At 40.0% G+C, this 25,162-nt stretch overlaps 1 long non-coding RNA gene across 1 annotated transcript in view; it reads right to left on the reverse strand.

Annotated features, from left to right (window-relative positions):
* Window positions 1-517: 517 nt before the first annotated feature.
* Window positions 518-25,162, reverse strand: part of LOC118022726 — a 36,999-nt gene continuing 12,354 nt past the window's right edge. Inside the window, exons 3-4 of the long non-coding RNA XR_004682552.1 lie at window positions 2,495-2,602; window positions 518-611 (exon numbers count right to left, since the gene is read on the reverse strand). This is a non-coding gene — a long non-coding RNA (uncharacterized LOC118022726). The remainder of the gene's footprint in view (window positions 612-2,494; window positions 2,603-25,162) is intronic.

Here is a 25,162-nt window from a genome sequence, read left to right on the forward strand (position 1 = left end):
TGATGAGTTCTTTATAGATTTTGGATACTAGCCCTTTATCTGATATGTCATTTGCAAACATCTTCTCCCATTCTGTTGGTTGTCTTTTGGTTTTGTTGACTGTTTCCTTTGCTTTGCAAAAGCTTTTTATCTTGATGAAGTCCCAATAGTTCATTTTTGCCCTTGCTTCCCTTGCCTTTGGCGATGTTTCTCCGACTCTCTTTTTAAGTCCCTGTTAGAAAAGTCTTAGGCAAGGACTCTGGGATGGCGATGCCCAGCTGGTTCAAGTGCTCATCTCTGAAATAACCAAATGGCCAGGAACAGGTCACGATGCACTGACAAGGCAGCTCGGGAGGGAGTGGCTGAGGCACTTCCCAAAGGAAAAAGGAGTGCTGAGCAGACACATCCAGGAATATCCACTTCGCATGGCAAATCACACCGCGGTCACTCTGATGGAGGCTTCTTTGCTCTGGCTGCCTGATTTGTGCTTCCCCACGTGATATGCTCCCCATGCCTGAAGGCAAAATTTATACCTCTAATTTTACCTTTGGAAGCACTGTTTGGAATCATATGGGCTACAATGCTGAATGGTTGTCTTAGGACACCCTAACTTTTGTAAGCATGTCCAATGCCTGAAAGAGAAAAATCTGACATGGTTTAAACTTGAACAGTTAGTCCATTATACAGCACTTCGCCACATGTCAGACTTCGTTATCCTGTGAGTTAAGATATGTCACCTGTACACTTAAGAATAGTACATGTCATCTGTGAGCACAGGGGTAGGTGTGTACCAGGTGAGCACATGACAATAGGTACAGACCATCCACACACAGGAGGAGAGTTGTGTGCATCTGTGGGCATGAGGCTAGGTACCCTCCATCTGTATACATAGGCCATGACGTCATGCATATCAGGAGAGCTCATCTGTACCTTTTGTGGGCCCAGAAGGGTCTTATTCCTTTTTTTAAAATTTTTTTGTTACGTTAATCCCCATACATTACATCATTAGTTTTAGATGTAGTGTTCCATGATTCATTGTTTGTGCATAACACCCAGTGCTCCATGCAGAACGTGCCCTCTTTAATACCCATCACCAGGCTAATCCATCCTCCCACCCCCCTCCCCTCTAGAACCCTCAGTTTGTTTTTCAGAGTCTATTGTCTCTCATGGTTCGTCTCCCCCTCTGATTTCCCCCCCCTTCATTCTTCCCCTCCTGCTATCTTCTTCTTTTTTTTTCTTAACATGTATTGCATTATTTGTTTCAGAGGTACAGATCTGAGATTCAATAGTCTTGCACAATTTACAGTGCTCACCAGAGCACATACCCTCCCCAGTGTCTATCACCCAGTCACCCCATCCCTCCCACCCCACCCCCTACTCCAGCAACCCTCAGTTTGTTTCCTGCGATTAAGAATTCCTCATATCAGGCGCCTGGGTGGCTCAGTTGGTTAAGCGACTGCCTTCGGCTCAGGTCATGATCCTGGAGTCCCGGGATCGAGTCCTGCATCAGGCTCCCTGCTCGGCGGGGAGTCTGCTACTCCCTCTCCCGCTCCTCCCTCTTGTGCTCTCTCTCTCTCTCACTCTCTCTCTCAAATAAATAAATAAAATCTTTAAAAAAAAAAGAATTCCTCATATCAGTGAGGTCATATGATACATGTCTTTCTCTGATTGACTTATTTCAATCAGCATAACACCCTCCAGTTCCATCCACGTCGTTGCAAATGGCAAGATCTCATTCCTTTTGATGGCTGCATAATATTCCATTGCATATATATAAGAAGGGTCTTATTCTTATATCTTCACTTCACTGAATAAGCACTGATTACCTGCTACATAATAATTGTAATGCAAATTATTCCAGTGCCTATGAAGCACAAAACAGAAGATAAATGGGTGTTTGGTTTTTGTCTTTTGTTATTGGCTTATGTATGATATATATGACAGCAGTCTCCATCATGGCAGTGTGATGGGCTTTGGAGACAGACAAGAGTGATGTTGGCTGTATTTAACATAGCTAAAGCTCTGTTCCCCATCTGTAGAGAAGGTGGACAGTGCCTACCTCATAGAGTGGTTATAAGGATTAAGTAAACTGACATGAAGCTAGCATGGTGTCGGCACATGGGAGGCGTAAAAATAATTTGTCCATCCAAAAAGCATTTGCTACCTAGGACCCAATTCTTGGTTTCTTTTCTTTAAGAGCATGTGCATGCACATACTGGGCGGGCGGGGGGGTGGGGCAGAGGGAGAGGGAGAGAGAGAATCCCAAGCAGTCTCCACGCTCAGCACCGAGCCCGATGCAGGACTGACCTCATGACCCTGAGATCACGACCTGAGCCGAAATCAAAAGTTGGACACTTAACGGACTTGGCCACCCAGACACTTAACCGACTGGGCCACCCAGATGCCCCGTTGTTTTCTCTTCTCTTTGCAAAGGTTTTTGGGGAAACATCTGAGATTTGGAGAGGCAAGCACAATGTAGCAGTCTTTATGAAGACAGGGACATATCCCCCCTCACCTCTGTGAATGATCCCATTTCTTCAGCCCAGGGGAGCTGCTTTGATGCCTGGAGGATTTGTGTTTTTGTAAACATCATGAATCAGCCCCCTTGGCTGCGGGATCAACTCTGCAAAGAAGAAGCAGAAGTAGTGTTTGTGCGAAAGGGCCTGTCCTCAAGAGACCCTGATGATGGTCAAGGGACCATGTTAGCGGTGCAGTGCCTCATGGTGGGGCTCCAGGAGCTGGCCAAGAAATGCTTGATGAGGGAGGCTGGAGACCACCTCAACTTTGCTGACTATTCTAGTTCGTGCTGGCCCTCCTCTTTCTTCTCGGTGGCATAGGATTTAACATTAAAATGCACACTGTGGTGCTTTTTGCTATTCTCCTGTCTGCTATACTCTGTTCTTGTCTTATAGAAAGAGAAGGTTCTGTTTTATGCACATAATGCTATGCCAGGTACTTATGAGGGGGGCACGCAGCAGGGGGGCATGAGTGTCTCTGTTCCGAATGGGGATCCGGAAACGTCGGGGGGAGGGTTACACCACAACATCTACTGCAGTCCACCTCTTCCAGGGCTTGAATCCACTTATTACTTACAATAAATTAATCCCACCTGTGAAGAGCTTCTCCAGGATTCTGGATGGTCTCCTTTACTGGAAAGATTTGCCAGAAGATAGCTAGTAGATGAACTACAGTGCCTACTGCTGCAATTGACCTCAAGGCTACACCAGTATTCATCACCCGCCTCCCCTCTCATCCATGTTAGAGTTTCCTCACCCTTGGCTAGCACCTCTTCTGGTCAAAGTAGCTCACATGTCCAACTGACCCACACTTTCCACCTTGAGAAATCTGTACTCTTCATTACCATGCCTTTTTAAGCCTTGGCTACTATATTTGTCCATTTGCCATCAAGATTTGGCAGGGGATCATTAATGCAAAAGAAACACAGGATGAATACACCGGAAACTAATGAGATTGGTTATCTACAGGGTGGAAGGGAATTGGAAAGAGGGTAGAATAGATGAGGGGGAGAGTAAGTGGACCTTTTTGTATAGCTCTGACTCTGAGAACCACGGTCAAGTTTCACACACCCCAGAAATAAATAGTTAACACCAACCAGGACATGGGAGGAACTCAAAGTACAAATAGTAACCAGTGAACCCAACTGCACTACAAATGAATAACATAACCACACTGTGGCAAAGACAGAACCTAACCTGAATAACTTTAGAAAATAGTATTTTGATTGGATAAGGCTAACTACAAAAATAACTGTATGTAAATAATATGCACTAGTTACTAAATTTTTCAAAGGGTTATGGTAGCAATCGTGGAACTATTTTATGTACATGCTAGGACTGAGCAAACAAGTAAATACATTGGCATAATGAGATGGAGTTTCTCACTGTTGGAGAAAGAAGTTACAGATGAGGGGAAAGGAAGGGTAGAATGAATCCTGTGGTGTTGGGTTGGAATCTGAGGTTATCAGGGTGAATTCATGATTTGTAGTATATACACAGATTGATAGATACAGAAATAAATACAGATGTGTGTAAGTGTGTGTGAGAATATAGTTATGTGTGTTCTCTAGCCTTATCCACTGAGAGGGTCCAAAAGCAAAAACACCCCAGTAGTAATGATCCCACCTAGAGACCAAATCATGGTTTCTAAATATCTTCCTTCAGTGAACAGAACTAGGGTTCATTGGTTAAGCAGTTGATTCCACAATTGGGCAGGGAAAACACAAGAAGAATCTGGCACATCTCATGGTGCCAGGAAGTGAAAAAATGCTCCAAAACTGATGGAGACATATCACAAGAACTTAGGAGTTAATTTGAAGGAGTTCCCGATGGCCAAATTTGGGACAACTGAGTAACCAAATAAATAATAGTAATGAATTATAAGTTGCAGAATAAAATAAATAGCTATGAGTTCATACCAACATAAATAGATAATTAAATAACCAAATAAATCACAGGAAAGAAACAGCTCTTCCTTATAACAAATTCCAATTACTAAATGTGGGAGGAATTATTGAAATAGCAAATCACCTTTAGATGAACACCACCGTAATAACTGTGATGGGAATGAATCATCACTTTATATTAAAATCAATGGGTGAAAGGATAATGAGAAACAGGATGGTTACATACTCTCAAAGTATCTCCCCACAAGATACCTATTAATTACAATGGGAAAATTAATAATCTTACATTGGAGAAACCTGGAAGATACCATCTTAACCAAGTTCTCAAAGTTACCATCGGCAGTACTAAGACATATTGACATCATGGACCCCTGTTATAATGCACCGAGAAAGGTACATGTCTCCTGTGGCATTCTTGCCAAAATGCATGATTTCAACCTCATTGTGAGAAAATGTCAGATAAACTCAAATTGAGGGACAACCTATAACATCACTGACCAATACTCTTAAAAAATATTAAGGTCAGGGGCACGTGGGTGGCTCAGTTGGTTAAGCATCTCACTCTCGATCTCAGCTCAGGTCTTGATTTCAGGGTCATGAGTTCAAGCCCCGTGTTGGGCTCTGCCCTGGGCCAGGAGTTTACTTTAAAAAAAAAAAAAAGTTAAGGTCATGAAAGACAAGGAAAAGCTGAAAAAGTGTCCCAGATTAGAGGAAACTAAGGAGACAGCTAAAGGTAACATGGAATGCTAGATTGAATTCTAGACCATAAAAAGGACATTAGTGGGGTCACTGGAGAAAATCGAATTGGGTCTATAGATTTGTTACTAGTACCATGTCAATGTTAGTTTTCTAATTTTGATCACTGTTCCATGGTCAGATTAGCTTTTGCTGGGGTTTTGGGAGTAGAAGCAGCCATTGTGCTGAGGAGACAGGTGCCCCTCCCTCATCCCCTGTACCACCCACTGCATTGCTAGGCAGATACCACTGGTTATCATTGCCAGAGAGGAGCCAATGGCCAACAAGAGGTAACACTTCCCAAAGCACAACAGACAGCAAGAACAATTTCCCTGATTAGCACCCAACCCCTGCCCCACGGCTCTCACAGAAGTTAGCAAGTTGCTTCCTTATGGGATAGGAACCTGCTACGTGGAGGTTACTAACTTTGACTCCCAGGTCAAAAAAAGACAAAGGACACTACATCAAAAACTAATGATGTAATGTATGGTGATTAACATAACATAACAAAATAAAATTAAAATAAAATAAAATTGGAAAAAAAAAAAAAGACAAAGAAGGGGCGCCTGGGTGGCTCAGTCGTTAAGCATCTGCCTTCAGCTTGGGTCATGATCCCAGCGTCCTGGGATGGAGCCACACATCAGGCTCCCTGCTCAGCAGGAAGCCTGTTTCTCCCTCCCTGACTCCCCCTGCTTGTGTTCCCTCTCTCGCTGTGTCTCCCTCTGTCAAATAAATAAATAAAATCTTTAAATAAATATATATATATATACTATAAATAAAACTGGTAACAAATGAGAAACTAGAGAAATATTTGCAACATATAACAAGGTATCAATTTCCTTATCATACAAGAAACTCTTAACAATCAGGGGCGCCTGGGTGGCTCAGTCGGTTAAGCATCTGACTCGTGATCTCAGCTCAGGTCTTGATCTCAAGATCTTGAGTTCAAGTTCCACATTGGACTCCATGCTGGGCGTGGAGCCTACTTAAAAAAAAAGAAATCAATAATCAGAAGATGAGCGCCACAATATTCAAAGGTAGGGAATATCAACAAGCATTTCACAAGACATACTAATGGCCTGAGACATGAAAAAATATCTTTTATTAAACAAATGCAAATTAAATCAATGAGATACCATATTCTCTCTATGATTATAAATAATCAAAAAACATGTTACTAAATGGCAGTAGCGAGAAAGTAAATTGGTCAGTGGGAAAGTAATTTTATAAAATCTTTCTGGAAGACTATTTGGCAATTTGAAATAAAAACCCTAGAAGTGTGCATACCCTTTGACCTGATCATTTCAATTCAGTCATTTATTCTAAAAGATCATCACGCATGCCAGCAAAGATACAAGGAAGTACATTGTATCATTGTTAACAATAGCAGCTAAAGAACTTATTTATTTTTTTTTTTTTTAAAGATTTTATTTATTTGGCAGAGAGAGACACAGCAAAAGAGGGAACACAAGCAGGGGGAGTGGGAGAGGGAGAAGCAGGCTTCCCGCCGAGCAGGGAGCCCGATGCGGGGCTCGATGCGGGGCTCAATCCCAGGACCCTGGGATCACGACCTGAGCGGAAGGCAGACGCTTAACAACTGAGCCACCCAGGCGCCCCACTAAAGAACTTATTTAAATGTCCATTTGAATTAGCCCCGACCAGTGGTGACCAAATTCTCAAAGCTCAACAAGAAGAAATGAAGGTGATGCTTGGAAGAAAAGATATGCCTGACATGGGTAATTGCTTAAAGGAACAGGATGACGACTCGGACTATTACTGGATTTTGTGTGTGTGTGTGTCACCTTTCTTTCTTTTGTCTTTTTATCCCTTGAGGAACTGAATGCCTATTTGTATGGATTGCACTGTAATTTGACCATTAGTGCACAGAACTCTATCCATCCCCACCTGATCTCAGGTGTTGATTAAAAATGTTCTCCTCTGGGCTGTCTGTTGTTTGAACAAAATCAAGATTAATTACTTGTGTTCCTTCTTTCAAAAAGAGATACACACTTAGCTTTGGAAGAGATATATATATTGTAAATTATATATGATATTATGTTACCATTTATTGACTGATTTTATACATATATGTTATATAAAGTTTGTATATATGGTTTTATATATGTACTTGCAGACTCTCAAGTAAGAATTGTATACTTCTAAGTTAATTTGACCTTATAAAGATGAATCTTATTAGCTTCATTCTTCTGTACAAATTAAACTGATGGATACCTAGTCTTATATAAGTGTTTTTGTTCTTAACAGGGATTTATACTGTGAAATATATATGATTCTAATGATAAAATTTTTATTAGAAAGAGTTGAATAACTTTATAACAATAAAATATTATATTTAATAAAGACTGTATTTCTAGAAAGCATATGTTTGCTTATATTATCTGAAGTACTGTATTTGAATGTTGTAGGGTCAGAAACTTATAAAAAAAAACAGAATTATAAATACCATAGAAAATCATAAAAAGTCACCAATGGTGGAAGCAACCCAAATGTCCATCAGTGGGTAAATGGATAAATGAAATGTGTTATATCTATACAATAGAGTACTCTGCAGCCTTAAAAAGAAAGGAAATTCTCAGTCAATCAGAGAAAGACAATTATCATATGATTTCATTCATATGTGGAATTTAAGAAACAAACCAGACAAAATCAGAGAGGGAGACAAACCATAAGGGACCCTTAATCATAGGAAACAAACTGTGCAGGAGGAGGTAGGGGGATAGGGTAACTGGGTGATGGACATTAAGGAGGACACCAGATGTAATGAGCACAGCGTGCTATATAAGACTGATGAATCACTGAACTCTACCTCTGAAACTAATAATACCTGAATTTAAATAAAACTGAATTTAAATAAAATGATGAAAAGAAAGGAAATCCTATAAACATGCTACATGGATGAAACTCGGAGATATGACGCTAAGTGAAACAAGCCAGTCACAAAATTACAAATACTGAACTATTCCATTCCATGAAGTATCTAAAGGAGTCGAATTCATAGATACAGGCCATAGGGTGAGGGGAAGAGGAGAAAGAGTAATTGTTCTATAATGGGTATGGGTTCCAGCTCTGCAAGAGAAAACATTCTGGAGATCTGTTTCACAACAGCGTAAATGCACTTTAACTCTGCTAAACTGTACATTTAAAAATGGTCAGGATGGTACATTTTATGATATGTGTTTTTTTCACCACAATAAAAACAAACAGCCTTCTTTAGTTGCCAAAAAAAAAAAAAAAGAGAGAGAGAGAAAGAAAATCACAGATGATGCTGACCTTCCAGGCTATTACAGGAGCTATTTGTTCATTTATTTAAAAATCTACAGTCCATCTGCTATGTGCTAGGCACTTTGCTCAATGTTGGTGTGAGATGGTGATTAGGAAATGATCCTTGCTCCCAAGAGTTTTCGGTCTAGTTGGAGACAGAAATAAACAGTGTGATATGGTAAGTACCACATAGTAGGGGTAAAGTACCAGGTGCCAGGGAAACAAAAAGAAAGGGGCCTCATCTGGTCTTGGAGTGGTAGAGGTCAGAAAAGGCTTCCCATTTTTCTCCCTGGAGTGAGAAAGGTAAGTATGAGTGAACCGGGTGAAGGTGCAAAATGAAAGACCAGGGGAGGCACAGAGAGCCAGTCAGGGACAGTGAGAAGCAAGGTGTGACCAGAGCCTGGGGTTGGAGAGGGCTGAGGAGATTAAGGAGACTGACAGTGGAGGCCTTGCCAAGGAGTTTGGATCTTATCTTGAGATCAATAAGAAGTCATGAAAGCCTTTGAAGGAGAGGAAGAATGTGTCCAAATTTGCATCTTAAAAGGATTAGTCTGGCTGCTACAGTGAGAAACAGATTGAAGGAGAGCAAGATCAGAGGCAAGAATATTAGTAAAGATTTAACAGGTAACAGGTGACAGGTGACAGACTGAGAAATGAGTGGGAGGAGAAGAAATGATGAGTTTAGACAACTTTTTCTACAAGTGTGGCTTTGAGCAAGAGGAGATAGCAGGATAGCTGCAGGGAAGTCTGGAGTGAAAGGGTGTGTGTGTGTGTGTGTGTGTGTGTGCGCGCGTGTATGTAAAGGTGAGAGGGACAGGCATGTTTAAACACAGATAGGGAGGACTGCAGGAGCTATTCCCTAAGGGGAAGGGAGGGCATGGGACCACATCTCGCTTAATAGAGCCTGGGAGGGAGTGCGCAGGACCGTCCTCTCATTTTAACAAGAGGAGAAGAGGAAAGAATAGATTTAGGGGCAGGTTTGTAAGTTTGCCATTAGAAAGTTGAGAAGTTCTCATATTATGGTTTATTTTTACTCTGTAAATTGGAAGGAATGTTCATCCCCCAGGAGTCAATGGAGAGACAGTGGTTTACAGATATGGTTTGTTTTTTTTTTAAGATTTATTTATTTATTTATTTGACAGAGAGACAGAGACAGCAAGAGAGGGAACACAAGCAGGGGAGTGGGAGAGGGAGAAGCAGGCTACCCGGCTGAGCAGGAAGCCCGATGCGGGGCTTGATCCCAGGACCCTGGGATCATGACCTGAGCCAAAGGGAGACGCTTAATGACTGAGCCACCCAGGTGCCCCTACAGATATGTTTAAGTGTGAAATTGGAGCTAACAAGAATAGGAAAGAGAATTGACTCCGGAAAAGTGAAATGTCAGAGCATCATGGGGCCCAGAGGAAGCTGGAGGCTATATTTCTGTCCAGTGTATTTTTGTGGTTGTTTCTGTGAAGGCTAGCACCAAAGCTATTTCTTTAGAATCTGACCTACATGCTCTGTCTGACCTCAGCATATCTAGACTCAGAAGACCTTAGAAGGTACCCTCTGAATTCACTACAGGCTTAGGAAAAAGTACTCAAGAGATTCTTATCCTACCCAAAAAATCAAAATATACCCTTAAGTCATAGCTATTAAAGCCGCTGTGATCAGAGTAATGTCTTTACTACGGGGACCGAATCCTCCAAATTCATTCTTTAAAATAAAAAGTGAAAAAATGAGTGATAATATTCTTTTGCTTAAATTGGATGGGTACATATTCTGATATTCATTATGCCAAGTGTTAATTTATAGCTGCTCAGTGTTTAAAAAACACCAAAATAGAAAGAAAAAGCATTTATATGTCTAGTAATAGCACTGAAATTTGGAAAGTTAAAAGTTAGAAATATAAGGGGAAGAAAGCACAAAACCACATTTTTAATGGGATATATTAATATGCCTCTTATTTTTTTTCTGACAGGTCAAGCAGATAAATATTTCAAAGGCATGGCACTGAAGGGGTCTAGGTGGTTAAATAGACAAAAACTTCAAAGCAGCTAGCTATTACAAATATGTTCAAAGAACTAAAGGAAATCATACTTAAGGAATTAAAGGAGAGGATGATAGCAATGTCTCATCAAATAGAGAACAGCAATAAAGAAACAAAATTACTTAAACAGCAATACAGAAATTCTGGAGTTGAAAAGTACAATAATCAAAATGAAAACTTCACTAGAGAGATAGGCTCAACAGAAGATTGAGTTGGCAGAAACAAATCAGTGAAATTAAACATAGATCAATGTCTATCTATAGAGGGTAAAAAAATAATAATAAAGTAGAAAACAAAAAATTAACAGAGCCTTTGAAAAATGTGAGATGCCATCATATGCACCAAAATACACATAAAGGAATTAGCTGAAAGAGAAGAAAGGAACATTAAAAGTATTTGAAAAAACAATGACTAAATCTTCCCAAATTTTATGAAAAACATTAATCTTTGTAGCCAAGAAGGTCAACAAACTCCAAGTATGATAAACAAAGAGATCCACATCCAGACACATCATAGTAAAAATGTTGCAAGACAAAGACAAAGATAAAATCATTAAAGCAGCAAAAGAAAACAACTCATCCCATATGAGGAGTCCCCAGGAAGATTAACAGCTGACTTTTAATCAGAAAGAATGGAAGCCAGAGATAAGTGGGATGATATCTTCAAAGTGATGAAAGTGAAATATTGTCAAACCAATAATCTCATATCCAGTAAAACTATCTTTAAAAAATGAAGGCAAAATAAAGACATTCTGAGATAGACAAAACCTGAGACAATTTGTTGATAAGTCCACTTGACTGACAAAAAATATTCAGGCAGAAAGTAAGTGACCTCAGACAATAATTTGAATGCGCGTGCATGCACATGCACGCACATACACAGAGCTTCGGTAAAGGTAATTATGTAGTGATTGCAAAAGACAGCACATAATTATATATTTCTTCTCCTGTTTTCCCTAAACTGATTTATAAAAGCAATGTGTATGTAATTGTATTGTTGGGTCTATAATGCATAGAAATACAATATATTTGACAATAACTTTACATAGAAGGAAAGTAGGAGCAAAGCTATATGGGGATAAGGAAAGGACACAAGGTGATAATCTGAAACTACAGTAATAAATGAAGAGAACCAGAAAGGGTCAATAAGAAGGTACTATAACAACTCTAAAAATATACACAGTTGACCCTTAAACAATGCAGGGGTTAGGGGGCATTGACCACCCGTGCAGGTGAAAATCTGCATATAACTTTTAACTACCCCGAAACTTAACCACTAATAGCCTACTCTTGGCTGGAAGCCTTACTGATCACATAAACCATTGGTTAACACATATTTTGTATGTTCTATGTAATACCTACAATATTCTTACAATAAAGGAAGCTAGAGAAAAGAAAATGTTATTCAGAAAATCACAAGGAAGAGAAAATACATTTGCAGGACTATACCGTAAAAAAATCAACATATAAGTGGACCCATGCAATTGAAACCTATGTTGTTCAAGGGTCAACTGTACTTGCTTTCCTTTCTTCTCTATTTCTTGAAAATACGTGAGACTACCTAATGCATTAATCATAACAATGTATTATTGAGTTGTTAACATATAGAGGAGTAATATTTATAACAATAATAACATAAAGAGGGGGCAGAATGGAGCTTTTTAGGATTAAAGTGTCTATTTCACTGGGACTAAGTCATTATAAATCTGAAGTGGATTTCACGGTTAGGCTGAAATTAGAATACGGCAGTGGTTGCACAACCTTGTGAATACACCAGAAAACTTTGAACTGTATGCCTCAAAATCAGTGAATTGTATGAAATGTAAATTGTGTCTTTTATTTTTAAAAGACATAGAAGATCTGAATAACAACATATAACTGTGACATAATACATAAAATGTATTGGTGCTTTATTGGTCAAAGAACATGCATTCTCTTCAAATATCCACTAAGCCTTCACATACACACAAATTTACATTAGGCAATAAAGAAAATGTGAATATATTCCAAAAAAATAGAGCTTCTATTGTCTGCAATGCAATAAAACTAGATATTAAATAAAAGGATCAACAAAATAATGAAATAACTTACAAATCAAAAGAAAAATTATCTTTAAAAAAATCTTCTGGGTATAATAAATCTTTCAGATGTAATAAAAATGGCAATTTCAGTTATGCTCGGAAAATAATTATGAGAACCGCATAAAATAAATTTTGAGGATATGGCCAAAGCTTTAGTTACTCAAGAAAATTTATAGTTTTAGGCTTCAGTTCAAGATTAGGCTTGTATTATTGGAAAAGAATAAATGGGCCATCATTCAGTTCTGGGAAGTAAAAAGGGGATTTCTTTATCCAAAGCCTGATATTTACAAAATTGCTCAGAGAATCCAAGATAATCATAACATGAAAATATGAATGGCCATGGATGATGAATTTGCCATGGTCAAAACTAATTCTCCCTTACACAACTCCAGACCCAAGCGATTTTGCCTTTCGTGTGACACTTTTGAGGGGTCAGTTCTTTGGGGGCAACGGACTGGCATACACATACAATAAATCTAACCTGACATGAAGTTGCAAAAAAAGGGACAGATTTCACACAGTCTGTCCAAGTCATATTGATTCCTTGTATCACAAGCAAAGTCCTTGACAGAGGTGGATGGGGCAAGATTTGGAAAGGTGACCAACTGAGGAAGGGAAATCGAGGGATAAAGGAGACTGACATGGAACAGAATGAGTTTAAAGCAAAGGGAAACTCTGGGGGGAAATGAATAAAGTGTCATCACACTGCCACAGTCTAAGGGGAAATCCATAGAGTATCATCACGCACCATAAACAGAACCTCGCCCATCAACACCTGACACATTCTTTGTTCATTTTAAGAACTGTGCATGATTGCAATTTCACCCCAGGTTTTCTGAAATAGAAAACAAAATTGACTTTCCTGAATTATAAAGCAAAATATAAGCGAAATGCTTGTTTAATATTCAAGGCAAAACCCCAGTCATAGCTTTTTTTTCACTCTAGTATGAAATTTTGGTTCCTGTTTTAAGGAATTTTAGATTCACTCCAATTTTTTGTGGGTGTTTGCACGTGCTTGCATGTGATACTCTTTATCCTAGGATAATGAGAACCTCCCACAAATTAACCGTTCGTCAACAATTGGTTGTTTAGTGTGAATTTATTTTTCAGACTGCTTTCAGGGTGAAAGCAAGAGGCTGGGGCACTTTGGGACTAGCCCTGCATCAGAAGGGCTTGGTGCTGGGGCTGAGGGCTGACAGGATGGGGGGGCAGGGGTCGGTCCTTCGTGGCCCACTGTGCACTGGAAAATGGAAGATCAGCCCTAGACCATCCTAGTCTGGCACTTACACTCAGGCACACAAGTCCAAACACCGATTTCCCTTGAATCATCAATGATCATCAGGTGGAAGTCCATCTTTTGGCCTGCTCTGTCCAGCTTTTGTATTAATATTGCCTTACTTTCGCGGCTCATCTCTCTCTCACCTTATGCAGGGCATCCTCCTCGAGACCAGCTTCTCTTGACCGTAGCTGATCGTAGGAAACACGGCTGGAAGATGCCCCCTTGGCAACAGTACCTGAGCCCCACAGGGAGAGCTCTCTTGCCTTTACAAACCACCCAATTCCCACATGGAATTATCACGGAGCTGGCTGCCAGTGTCCGGATCCAAAGTCTGGATTGACAAGCAGTTTTTTTTCCTTGGAGCCGTGAATTCCAAACTTCTGTGCCAAAGAAAAGATGCATCTGATAATTCCTGGGGCATGTCATGGCCTGTGCTAACATTTCTTCTTGTATTTGTACTCCAGACCTACATAGCAGTAACTCAACTTTGACTCTGACAGAGTTTATGGTTTTATTTTTCAACCTGGTATACCAGGTCTTTTTGTGGGGTAAACTGAAAGGGTTTGGCTCTCAACCGTGATAGACGTATGGCTGTCACATTCTAGCTTTTAGGTTTCAAGGTCATTTTTTCCCCTCTTTTTCTATTTTTAAAGCTTATCAATGCATGGAAAAATCAAGTGTTTTTTAGGTTACCTGCAAATATGAGTCATAAACCCTGTGTTCATTTTCTGATGCATGCTCTAGTGCAGTCAATTAATTCCAAGTGGATGTCCCTGGGCATGGAGTGATCTTTCCCATGGCCAACGGTCACTGGCCTTCAGCTTCCCGTGGATCATAAACTGAAAGGAACCCACCCCTCAGCCTCATCAGGTTCGGTCACCCATGGATTTGTGAAGCCGTACCATCCCTGGGACCTTCCCAGCCTTGCTTTCCCCAGCTGTGGGATTTTCTAATCTAATTGGGGGTATAAAAAACACTAATACAGTTGGATAACCCGACTAGTATATTTTTTGTTTCAAGGTACTACCTCAGGATTTTAAATGTTTTACATCAGATATTGAATATTTAATACATGATTAAATTGATGAGTCACTAACAAACAAAACTTGATTTCCCTCGGGGGGTGTGCCTTCCCTTCTTGTAATTCACCCAGTACATATATCTGTCATGGCCCAAAAGGGTGTGTGCAATTATTTCAGTGTGGGAGAATTTCAGATGATTAGCTACAACCTCAGTGTTTTGAAGGTGTGACTGTTGTGGGTAAAGCCAGATAATTAATTAGATTTGAACAATCTGTGTGCCCAATGTCTGTCCTTGAAATTAAGTGAAGCTCTTCCAAAAAGAAAAAAAGGAGAAGAAGAAGAAGAAGAAAGGATTACTTATGTCCTTTGGAACATAAATCAAAAAACTTTAAAATGTTTCAATAATTCTTAAAATGTCTGTAATTGCCCTAGTTCCCTGTGCTTAAAGGGATTTATTAAGAATTATTTTCCCATGACAACTTAAAATAAAATAAAAAAAACCCTGAGTTGAAAAAAAGGAACTGGAATAATTGGCTTTGATGAACTCAAATTACAGTTGCACACTGTAGTTACGGGTGCAGAGTTTAAAGGGGCAGATGTGCTCTGAAAATATACTCTGTGAATTAGCACATCACACTATGGAAGGGAATGAACAGTGCTGGAGCATGCAACCTTCATTCACCCAATAAATGGGTCATCCCGGGCTTAATTCTTTGATGGTTTCAGGACCGGCCAGAGTGATGTGGTTTTGCAGATAAGATCTTGTGCTCTGGGCCAAAATATAGGAAAGCCTCTCCCTGCATCATCCCACAGAGCAAGACCGGCAGGGTACCCAGGGCCCTGGTGTTGCCCTCCTTACTACCCGAGCCCGAGCCCTGCTCAGCCTGGAGGGCCTGAGGTCACTCATGACTCCATAACTCCTGGTGGCTTCTTGTGTGATTACCAAGCTTCAGGAAACTTCAGAGGAATACAGAGTTATTAGGTAAGAATCAGACACACTCCAACTGATGGAGAAAGCATCTGAGTAAGCGAACAACCATTTCCTAAAAGCAGACTTCACCCGCTGATTCAGTGATGGGCGTCCCTAGAATGTTTTTTCTCATGAACGATACCCATCCATGTTAAGTTCCGGATAAAGGGTAAAGGAAAAAACACACCTTTCCAATCAAAACTGGACGAGGAATTCAAGACTATGTCAACTGCAAAGGGGTTTGTGGGAAGATCTTATAGACTCCCAGATGTGGGAGGGAATGAACCTGTTCTCAGGGGCCTTTGTCACTGCCTCATCCCAGAAGCAGCCAGTCAAGACGTGGCTCCTTTGGTTTGACCTCCATCCCCTGTTGTCATTGATGCCTACAAGTGGCCTGCCATCCTTGTGTCACTCACGCAAGATCCAAGGTGCTGGCCATGGGCCCCACGCTTGGCTGTCCCATGCCTCCTCACATCCCACCAGCATCCAAGAGAGGAAGGATTTGCCTCTCCGGCTTCCACAGAGGCTGGTGGGCAGCAGGAGGCAACGGCCCCTACAGTCACCACCGAGACCACACGGTGGGGAGAGGTCACTTCTCATGAAGACTGAGGTGCCACTGTGAGGGGACACAGAAGCTGAGCTCCAATCTCAACCCATGGCCTTGCCTGGCTTAGAAGGCAAAGGGGCACTCCATGATTAGGGCCAGGAGCCCAGCCCATGAGGGTTCCTCCCTCTTCAGAACTCCCCTAGCATCCATGTGGGTCCCACTCCTCCGTTCACATGGTCTCCCTGGGGTTCATGAGTGCCTCCCAGTGAGAGGGCAGGCTTCTTAGAGCAATCTCCAAGGAAGCCGGCACAGTGCTAAGAACATAAAAATTACTCAAAACATATGTGTTGACTAAGAATATGAAACCAATGACATATGTGAATATCACGTGAAACGGCATTGGGCGCTCTTCTGGAGAGCTAGCCAGCGTCTGGGGATAGACCGTGGTGTTGAACAAAACCAGATTATCATCTGAAATCCGTGTGACCTTGGGCCAGTTCGTTCTCCTTTTGGGGCCTCAGTCTCCTCATCTACAGATGTGGATGGTAACACTATCTTGAAGGGTTGTTGGGGAAATTAGAGGTCTGGCACATACCAGGCATCCTCTACATGGTCTTACCAATCATAATTGGACATGCACTTTTCATATGGTGTTCCTCAAACAGACACTTCATGCCGTGATTAAAGACAAATGTGTTGTGTCTTTGAGTTCGTCTTTAGAGAATCTTCAATTAACCCCAAATTTGCTTTGCATCATAGAGGATGTATGTTTACATACGTAAGTTTTTTTTTAATTTCCAGAATTTTTATACCTTCATATTAGATTAGTATTTGTTAATAATAATGTATTTTATTTATTTTTTTAAAGATTTTATTTATTTATTTGACAGAGAGAGAGACAGCAAGAGAGGGAACACAAGCAAGGGGAGTGAGAGGGGAAGCAGGCTTCCCGCTGAGCAGGGAGCCTGATGCGGGGCTTGATCCCAGGACCCCGGGATCATGACCTGAGCCGAAGGCAGACGCTTAAAGACTGAGCCATCCAGGCGCCCCAATAATAATGTATTTTAAACGGCGTTATAAAAGGATAAGGTAACGTAACCTGATCCTGTCTCTGGAAAATATGTTACCATATCCTTTGCATAATAGCAAAGACTGATTTTTTTTCATTGAAGTAAAATTGACACACATGTTAGTTTCAGGGGTACAAACTAGTGATTGGAAGGGTCCATACATTATACTATGCTTGCCCCAAGTGTAGCTACCTTCCGTCACCATACAACACGATTACAATACCATTGGCTCTCCTCCTTACATTGTACCTTTCATCCTTGTGACTGATTCATCCCAAAACTGGAGGCCTGTACCCCCCCTTCCCTTCACCCTTTCTCCCCATTCCTCACCTCCTTCCCTCTGGCCACCATCAGTTTGTTCTCTGTATGTAAGGGTCTAGTTCCGTTTTTCAGCAAAGGCTTTGTAATCAAAGTTTTCCGTTCAAGATGAGGCAAGAAGATTAGGAGGCTTGGCACTTGGTTAATGAAGGTACTGAATTTTCAAATTGTCCCTGAGCATTTATTGAGTGCTCGTTACGTACAAGGCTTGGTCCTAGGCATTTAGTATGTACCAGGGAACAAACCGGAAGGAGGTCTTTGTCTTCCTGGGGTCACATTCCTCACTGTATTAAAAGGTGGTAAATCTTGGGGGGGTGGGAGGGGAAGAATAGTAAGGAGGAAAGGTGGTGGCACAGAGTATATTTAAGTAGGATGGTCAGGGTAGGCCTCCGTGTGTGGGAGCAAATTTGTAGAGTAATCAAGATAATCAACTCCCCCGCCAACCCCCACCATTGTGCCAAGACAACACAATTATCTAGAATGGCTTTCTACAGGTGTCTCATTACTCTGAGAGCTGCAGGTTCATTTTTCCTCTTAGGACGTGCTATTGTAGATATAATCACAGTCGTTCTTTGGGGAAATGTCTTCTCCCTTCTCCCCAGCCCTGCTTTGCAAGGATTATGTACGGATATGTGCTCAGAGAGACAGTCCAACTTAGACTAAGGAAAAAGGTCAGTCCCATCTCTTGACATGAAATTTGTTCCTTCAGGGAGGTTTGTTTTTTTTGGTTTTTTTTTTGAAATTTGAGTAAAACCCACCCAAGTGACATACTGAATGAATTATGTTTTAAAAGGGGCCTATCGGTCCAAAACGTGTCCGAGCAAAAGTGAGTGGGACGCACCTGGGAATAGAGTGTGTTTTCTCCTACGGATTTAGGAATCACCATTCTACTTCCAAAAGCGCCCTTGACCCCTGCCAGGATTTTGCTCTCCTAACCCGGAAAAGCAAGAGTCGTGTGGCCCTGGGCCAATGAGGCACCTGTGTAGGAGGACATCTCCACCTGCAGTTCTGGGGTTTTTATAAAACTAAGATTGTCATGAAAATAATTCTGGTTTTGGATACAGAATTGAATGAAAGGAGCCAGATTTGAATTGAATGAAAGGAGCCAGATACTCGCAGAATCACATGAGGAACACAGATGCCAAATCTTAAGCGTTCCAAAGGTAACTCTTCAGTTAGCTCAATTTTTTTTTCCCTGTTATATCAAAACTAGAGACCTCCAAAGCCAAAGCTTCCAGCGCTCAGCTCTACCCTGTGGGGTCAGGAAGAGGCGGGGAAAGGAGGGCTTTGGGAATGAGGCTGCAAACTAATGCCCAAATTCAGCTGAATAATCAGTTGGGAATAAAGAATCTAAGTCCTTAAGAGGGATCTGTGCTGAAAATTAGTTTTAGATCCTTCGGGGATGAAGACGCTGCCTGGGTGAATTTGTTAGACTCTACTCTTGTCTTGTTTACCCAAGCTCTTTTCTCTCCTGAATCCCGTCTCAAAGCCATCATAACAAGTAGTCCCCTTATCTAAGCTCCTCTTTCTAAGAATAGTCAACTTAATATTCTTTTGTCCATGGGAGGTATAGTCTTTGGGGAGAAATTTCCCAAACTTGCTGAGGAACTGAATTCAAAGTGGTGTGAGCAGCTAGGAGAGAATAATGCCAATTTGTCCTTGTGGCCTCCTACCTGACATGGACAGGAAACAGGGACGTGGTCCTTGTCCTGATAAAGGTGGCTTTTTAAAATCCGTTGCAGAGCAGGGTTAGGGGCTTGATCTTCATTACTGAACTAATATACCAAGGAAAATTGTACAAACCTAAGTGCCCACTCAATGAAATTGCACCAGGCGAGCACCCAGATCAAGGGACGGAAGCCGCCTTGTGTTTCTCAACCCCTCGTCACTCTCCTTCTCCCTCCTGGAACACCATGGAGTAGTTTTGCATATTTTTGAACTTAGTGTCAATGCGATTCTATAGAATGTGCTGAATGTACGCTTTTGTATCTGGCACCTTTCATTCAACGTTATGCTCATGAGATTCATCTATGGTGGGAATGCCAAGAGATCGTTCATTTTTATTATTCTATAGAATTCTACTGTATGAATATGCCAAAATTTATCTATCCATTTATCCACTGTGGATATTTGATTTGTCTCCAGTTGGGAGCAGTTAGGAATACTTCCATGACCATTCTCATACATGCCTTTTGATATGCCTGTGTCTGCATTTCTATCGCGTATACACCTAGAAATGGAATCATCCCTGGGCCTGTGTCTGTTTGGCTTTAGTAGATGGTGCCCAGCCATTTTCCAAAGGAGTTAGATCAATCCACACTCCCAGTATATGAGAGGTTCAGCTGCTCCAGTTTATGGGCTCAGCTGTATCCTCCTAAAATAATTCATACATTGAAGTCCTAACCCCCAGGATTTCAGAATATGACTGTATTTGAAGACAGGGTCTTTTTTGTTTTTTAAGATTTTTTTATTTACTTATTTGAGAGAGAAAGAGAGAGGGAGAAGCATAGGGAGAAGCAGACTCTTCACTGAGCAGGAAGCCCGATGCGGGGCTCGATCCCAGGACCCTGAGATCATGACCTGAGCTGAAGGCAGACACTTAACCAACTGAGCCACCCAGATACCCCTGGAGACAGGGTCTTTAAAGAGGTAATGAAATAGTCATCAGAGTGGCCTGGGATCCAATATGACTGTCCTTATAAGAAGAGGAAATTAGGACACTGATATTTACAGAGGAAGACCATGTGAAGACATAGGGAGAAGATGGGCCCCTACAAGCCAAGACCTTCATAAGAAGCCAATCCAGCTGACACCTTGATCTTGGACTTCCAGCTTCCAGAATTGTGAGGAAATAAATTTCTGTTGTTTAAGCCACTCAGTCTGTGGTGCTTTGTTACAACAGCCCTACCAAATGAATATACTCCGCTCTACATCCTCACTAACATGTGGTATCGTCAGTCATTTTATTTTAGCCATTCAGTGGGGGTGGGAGTGAACAGTGATAATTCATTATCCTGTTAGTTGCATTTCCCTGATACCTGATGAAATAGAGCAACCTTTTCCATGTTTATTGACCATTTGGAGATCCTCTGGTGAACTGCCAGTTCAAATCATTTTCTACTGGGATGTCTTTTTTTTTTTTTTTTTTAATTTGTGAGAGTTCTTTATACATTCTGTTTGTAAATGCTTTGTCAGACATAAGTCAGCAAATATCTTCTCCCATTCTGCAGTTTGCCTTATTACTCTTTTAGGAGTGTCTTTGGATGAGCAGAAGTTCCTAATTTTAATATAATCCAATTTATCAACCTTTTAATTTATGTTTTGTGTTCTGTTCGGGAAAGCTTTGTCTATCTCGTGGTAATGTAGATCTTCTCCTGTATTTTCTTCCAGAAGCATTGTTCTAACTTGTACATTTAGATCACCAGTATGACAAGAATTCATTTTTAGGGGCGCCTGGGTGGCTCAGTTGTTGAGCATCTGCCTTCGGCTCAGGTCATGATCCCAGGGTCCTGGGATCGAGCCCCGCATCGGGCTCCCTGCTAGGCGGGAAGCCTGCTTCTCCCTCTCCCCCTACCCCTGCCTGTGTTCCTGCTCTCGCTATCTCTCTCTCTCTGTCAAATAAATAAAATCTTAAAAAAAAAAAAAAGAATTCATTTTTATATACGATCTGAGGTAGTGGTCAAGATGCACTGTTTTTCCTATGAAGATGTCCAATTGATCTAGTACCATGTATTGAAAAAGCCATTCTTTCCTTACAGCTCTGCATTTGTCACATTTATCATAAATTAGGTATCTGTGTGTGTGTGTGGATTTCCAGATGGTGTGTCCTGTTCATTGGTCTATCTTTGTGCCAATGTCACGCCATCATATTGTTGTATCATTATAATAAGTCTTCATACCTGACAGTATAAATCTTCCAAATTCATTCTTCTTCAAGGCTGTCTTTGCTATTTTTAGCACTTTGTATTATATAAATTTGGAATCAGCTTGCCAACTTCCCTAAACACCTATTGGGATTTGTATTTGGATTGTATTGAATTGGAGGAGAATTGACATTTACAAAATTGAGTTTTCCAGTTCATGAACATGGTATATCCCTACACTTATTTAGATCTTGGTCATTATGTATTATCTTTTTTCTATATTGCTGGATTTAGTTTAATAATATTTTATTCAGGATTTTTACATATAAATTTATGAGAGAGATTGGCTTATACTTTTCTTATACTATCCCTGTGAGCTTTGGAATCAAGGTTATTTTGACCTCATAAAAGTTGGAAAGTACTTTCTCTTTAAGTAGTCCCTGGAAAATAAATATTTATTCTCCTTAAATGTTTGATAAAATTCACTAGTAAAGCCATCTGGACTTGGAGTTTTCTTTGTGGGAAGGTTTTTAATCACGAATTTGATTTATTAAATAGATACAAGATTATTCAGACGTTTTCTACTTTCTTCTTCATCACTCTTGGTAGGTTTTTTTTTTTTCTAATTTCATCTAAATTTCCAAATTCATTGTCATAAAAAATTCATTGTTTATCTTCTTATTTTTAATGTCTGAAGATTGGGTGTGATATCCTCTTTGTCAGTCTCATATTGGTAATTTGTGATTTTTCCTTCTTCTTGATCAGTCCTGCCGAGAGTTTATAGATTTTAATATTCTTTTCAAAGAACTAATTTTTATCTTTCTTTAGTATACATTTGTTTTTAATTTCATTGTTTCTATTCTAATCTTTATAATTTCCTTCCTTCTACTTTCTTTGGGTTTACTTGCTGTTTTGCTTTCCTAGCATTTGAAATGGATACTTATTTCATTGATTTTCAGCCTTTTTTTTTCCAACATAAACATTTTAAGCTATATATAGAAAGCACAGTTTTATCTTGATCCAATCATTTTATTATGTCATATTTTTGTATCATTCAGTTCAAAACATTTTCCAATTTTTATTGCAATTTCTTCTTTGACTCGTTAGGTTTGGGGTTTTTTTAGAAGCATTTTTTTTATTTAAATTCAATTAGCCACATATAGTACATCATTAGTTCAGATGTAGAGTTCAGTTATTCATCAGTTGGTTTTTAAAAGTGCTTCTACATTTCCAACATTTGGGGGCTTTGGCGTTTTTTTATTATTGATTTCTAGTTTAATTCCATTATAGCAAGAAAACACATCCTGTATGATTTCAGTCTTTTAAAATTTGGCCCAAGATATGGCCAATTTTGGTAAATGTTACAACATTCTTGCAAAGAATGTGTATTCTTCAGATGTCAGGAGCAATATTTTATACATATATTAGATTAAGTTTATTAATCCTGTTTACATATTACATATTTCTTATTGGTTCTGTATGTCCTCTCAGTTAATGAGAGACATGTGCTAAAAATTTCTCACTATGAATGTGAATCACCTTTTAGTTCCATTCATTTGCTTTATACATATTGAGGCTATGTGACTAGATGCATACAAATTTAAATTGTCATATCTCCTTGGTGACTGACTCTTTTCTCATTAATCCTCTTTTGGCCTAGTAATGCATTCTGTCTTAATATAGAGTTTGTCAATAGAACTGCACCCAATTTGTTTTGGTTGCTGTTTATAGTGTCTATATTTCCCATCTTTTTATATTCAGTTTTTCTGGATCCTGTATTGAAAGTGTGTCTCTTAAGCAGCATTTTTTGTGCTCTATTGTTCAATCTGATCATCTTCGTCTTTCAACTGGAATACTTAATTCTTTTACAATTTTTGCAATTAACAACACATCGAGATTAAAATCTACCATCTTAGTATTTGTGCCCCATTCATTCCATTCTTCTATGCTCATCTTTTCAACCTTTTTATCTTCTTTTTGATTAATCCAGCCATTTTTATCAATCCTTTTTCCCTTCCATTAACTTGTCAAATACATATAATCTTACTCTTTGACATCTAAAGATAACAATATGCATCTTCTGCTTATTAGAGTCTAATGTAAATTTGTTCATTTATTTTTTCCTGGATGGTTAAAAATAAATTTTGAATTCTTGAACTCCCGTGTTTTCTGTAGTACTTTCTTTGGCCCACCTAAACCCCCTTGGTGTTTACCATTTCCATGCCTATTGGCTCAACATACAACTTCTAGCATCCATGACTTAACCTGGTTTGAGCACTTTTTTGGATGCTGGGTGCAGAGGAGGCTGAAAGTGCCAGGAAATTTAAAACTCCCTGAAGTAATCCTCAACCAATTACTGGCCAGGGATAGTGGGCAAATATCCTAGACTCTTTGCCCCTCAAGTGGGATTAACTCAGAGGTGCTTGTTCTCCTCTGGTCCCAGAGTTTCTAAGCAAGATTAAGCTCCAATTACACATAGTGATAAATGGCTGGATTATGCACACTTCATTCTTTCTTTCCCTTCCCCACCTCACTTCTCCAGTCCCACAGTGATATTATCTGGGTAAACTTCCCGAATCAATTATTTGAACTCACATCTTTGTTTCGGGTCTGCTCTGATAAATATCCCTCACACTTTTCATGATATTGTGGCCATATGTTTTTTATTCTATGTGTATATAAAACTCATCAGTCATTATTATTTTGTCTTATGTAGCCAGTGTCCACTTAGATGTACACACACATCTCTCTCTGCCACTCTTTAATCCTTCCTGAATTTCCACCCTTAACTGTGGGACTATTTTTCTTGTGCTTCTTGAATTCTTACCTTTTAACCATTTGTACTACAGTAAGTATACATGTGATTAATCCTCTCTAAACATTTGTCTAAACATTTTATGTTGTTGTTTGTCTAAACATTTATTCACTTCAGCTTCATTTTGGAAACATATTTTCATGGGAAGTGGAATTCTAAGTTGGCAATTATCTTCTTTCAGCACGTTAAAGATATTATTTTAGGAGTTTTTTTCTGGCTTTTATTCTTTCTATCAAAAACTAAGCTGTTGGACCATACGATCCAGCAATTGCACTACTGGATATCTACCCCAAAGATACAAATAGGGATCCAAAGGGGTACATGCACCCCGATGTTTATAGCAGCAATGTCCACAATAGCCAAACTGTGGAAAGAGCCAAGATGTCCATCGACAGATGAATGGATAAAGAAGAGGTGGTATATATATACAATGGACTATTATGCAGCCATCAAAAGGAATGAGATCTTGCCATTTGCAACAACGTGGATGGAACTGGAGGGTATTATGCTGAGCGAAATAAGTCAATCAGAGAAAGACATGTATCATATGACCTCACTGATATGAGGAATTCTTAATCTCAGGAAACAAACTGAGGGTTGCTGGAGTGGTGGGGGGTGGGAGGGATGGGATGACTGGATGATAGACATTGGGGAGGGTATGTGCTATGGTGAGCGCTGTGAATTGTGCAAGACTGTTGAATCACAGATCTGTCCCTCTGAAGCAAATAATACATCATATGTTTTAAAAAG

Source organism: Mirounga leonina, unplaced genomic scaffold (assembly GCF_011800145.1).
Source record: "Mirounga leonina isolate KUSES-001 unplaced genomic scaffold, KU_Mleo_1.0 Mir_177, whole genome shotgun sequence".
In the NCBI taxonomy this organism is placed as follows: Eukaryota; Metazoa; Chordata; class Mammalia; order Carnivora; family Phocidae; genus Mirounga; species Mirounga leonina.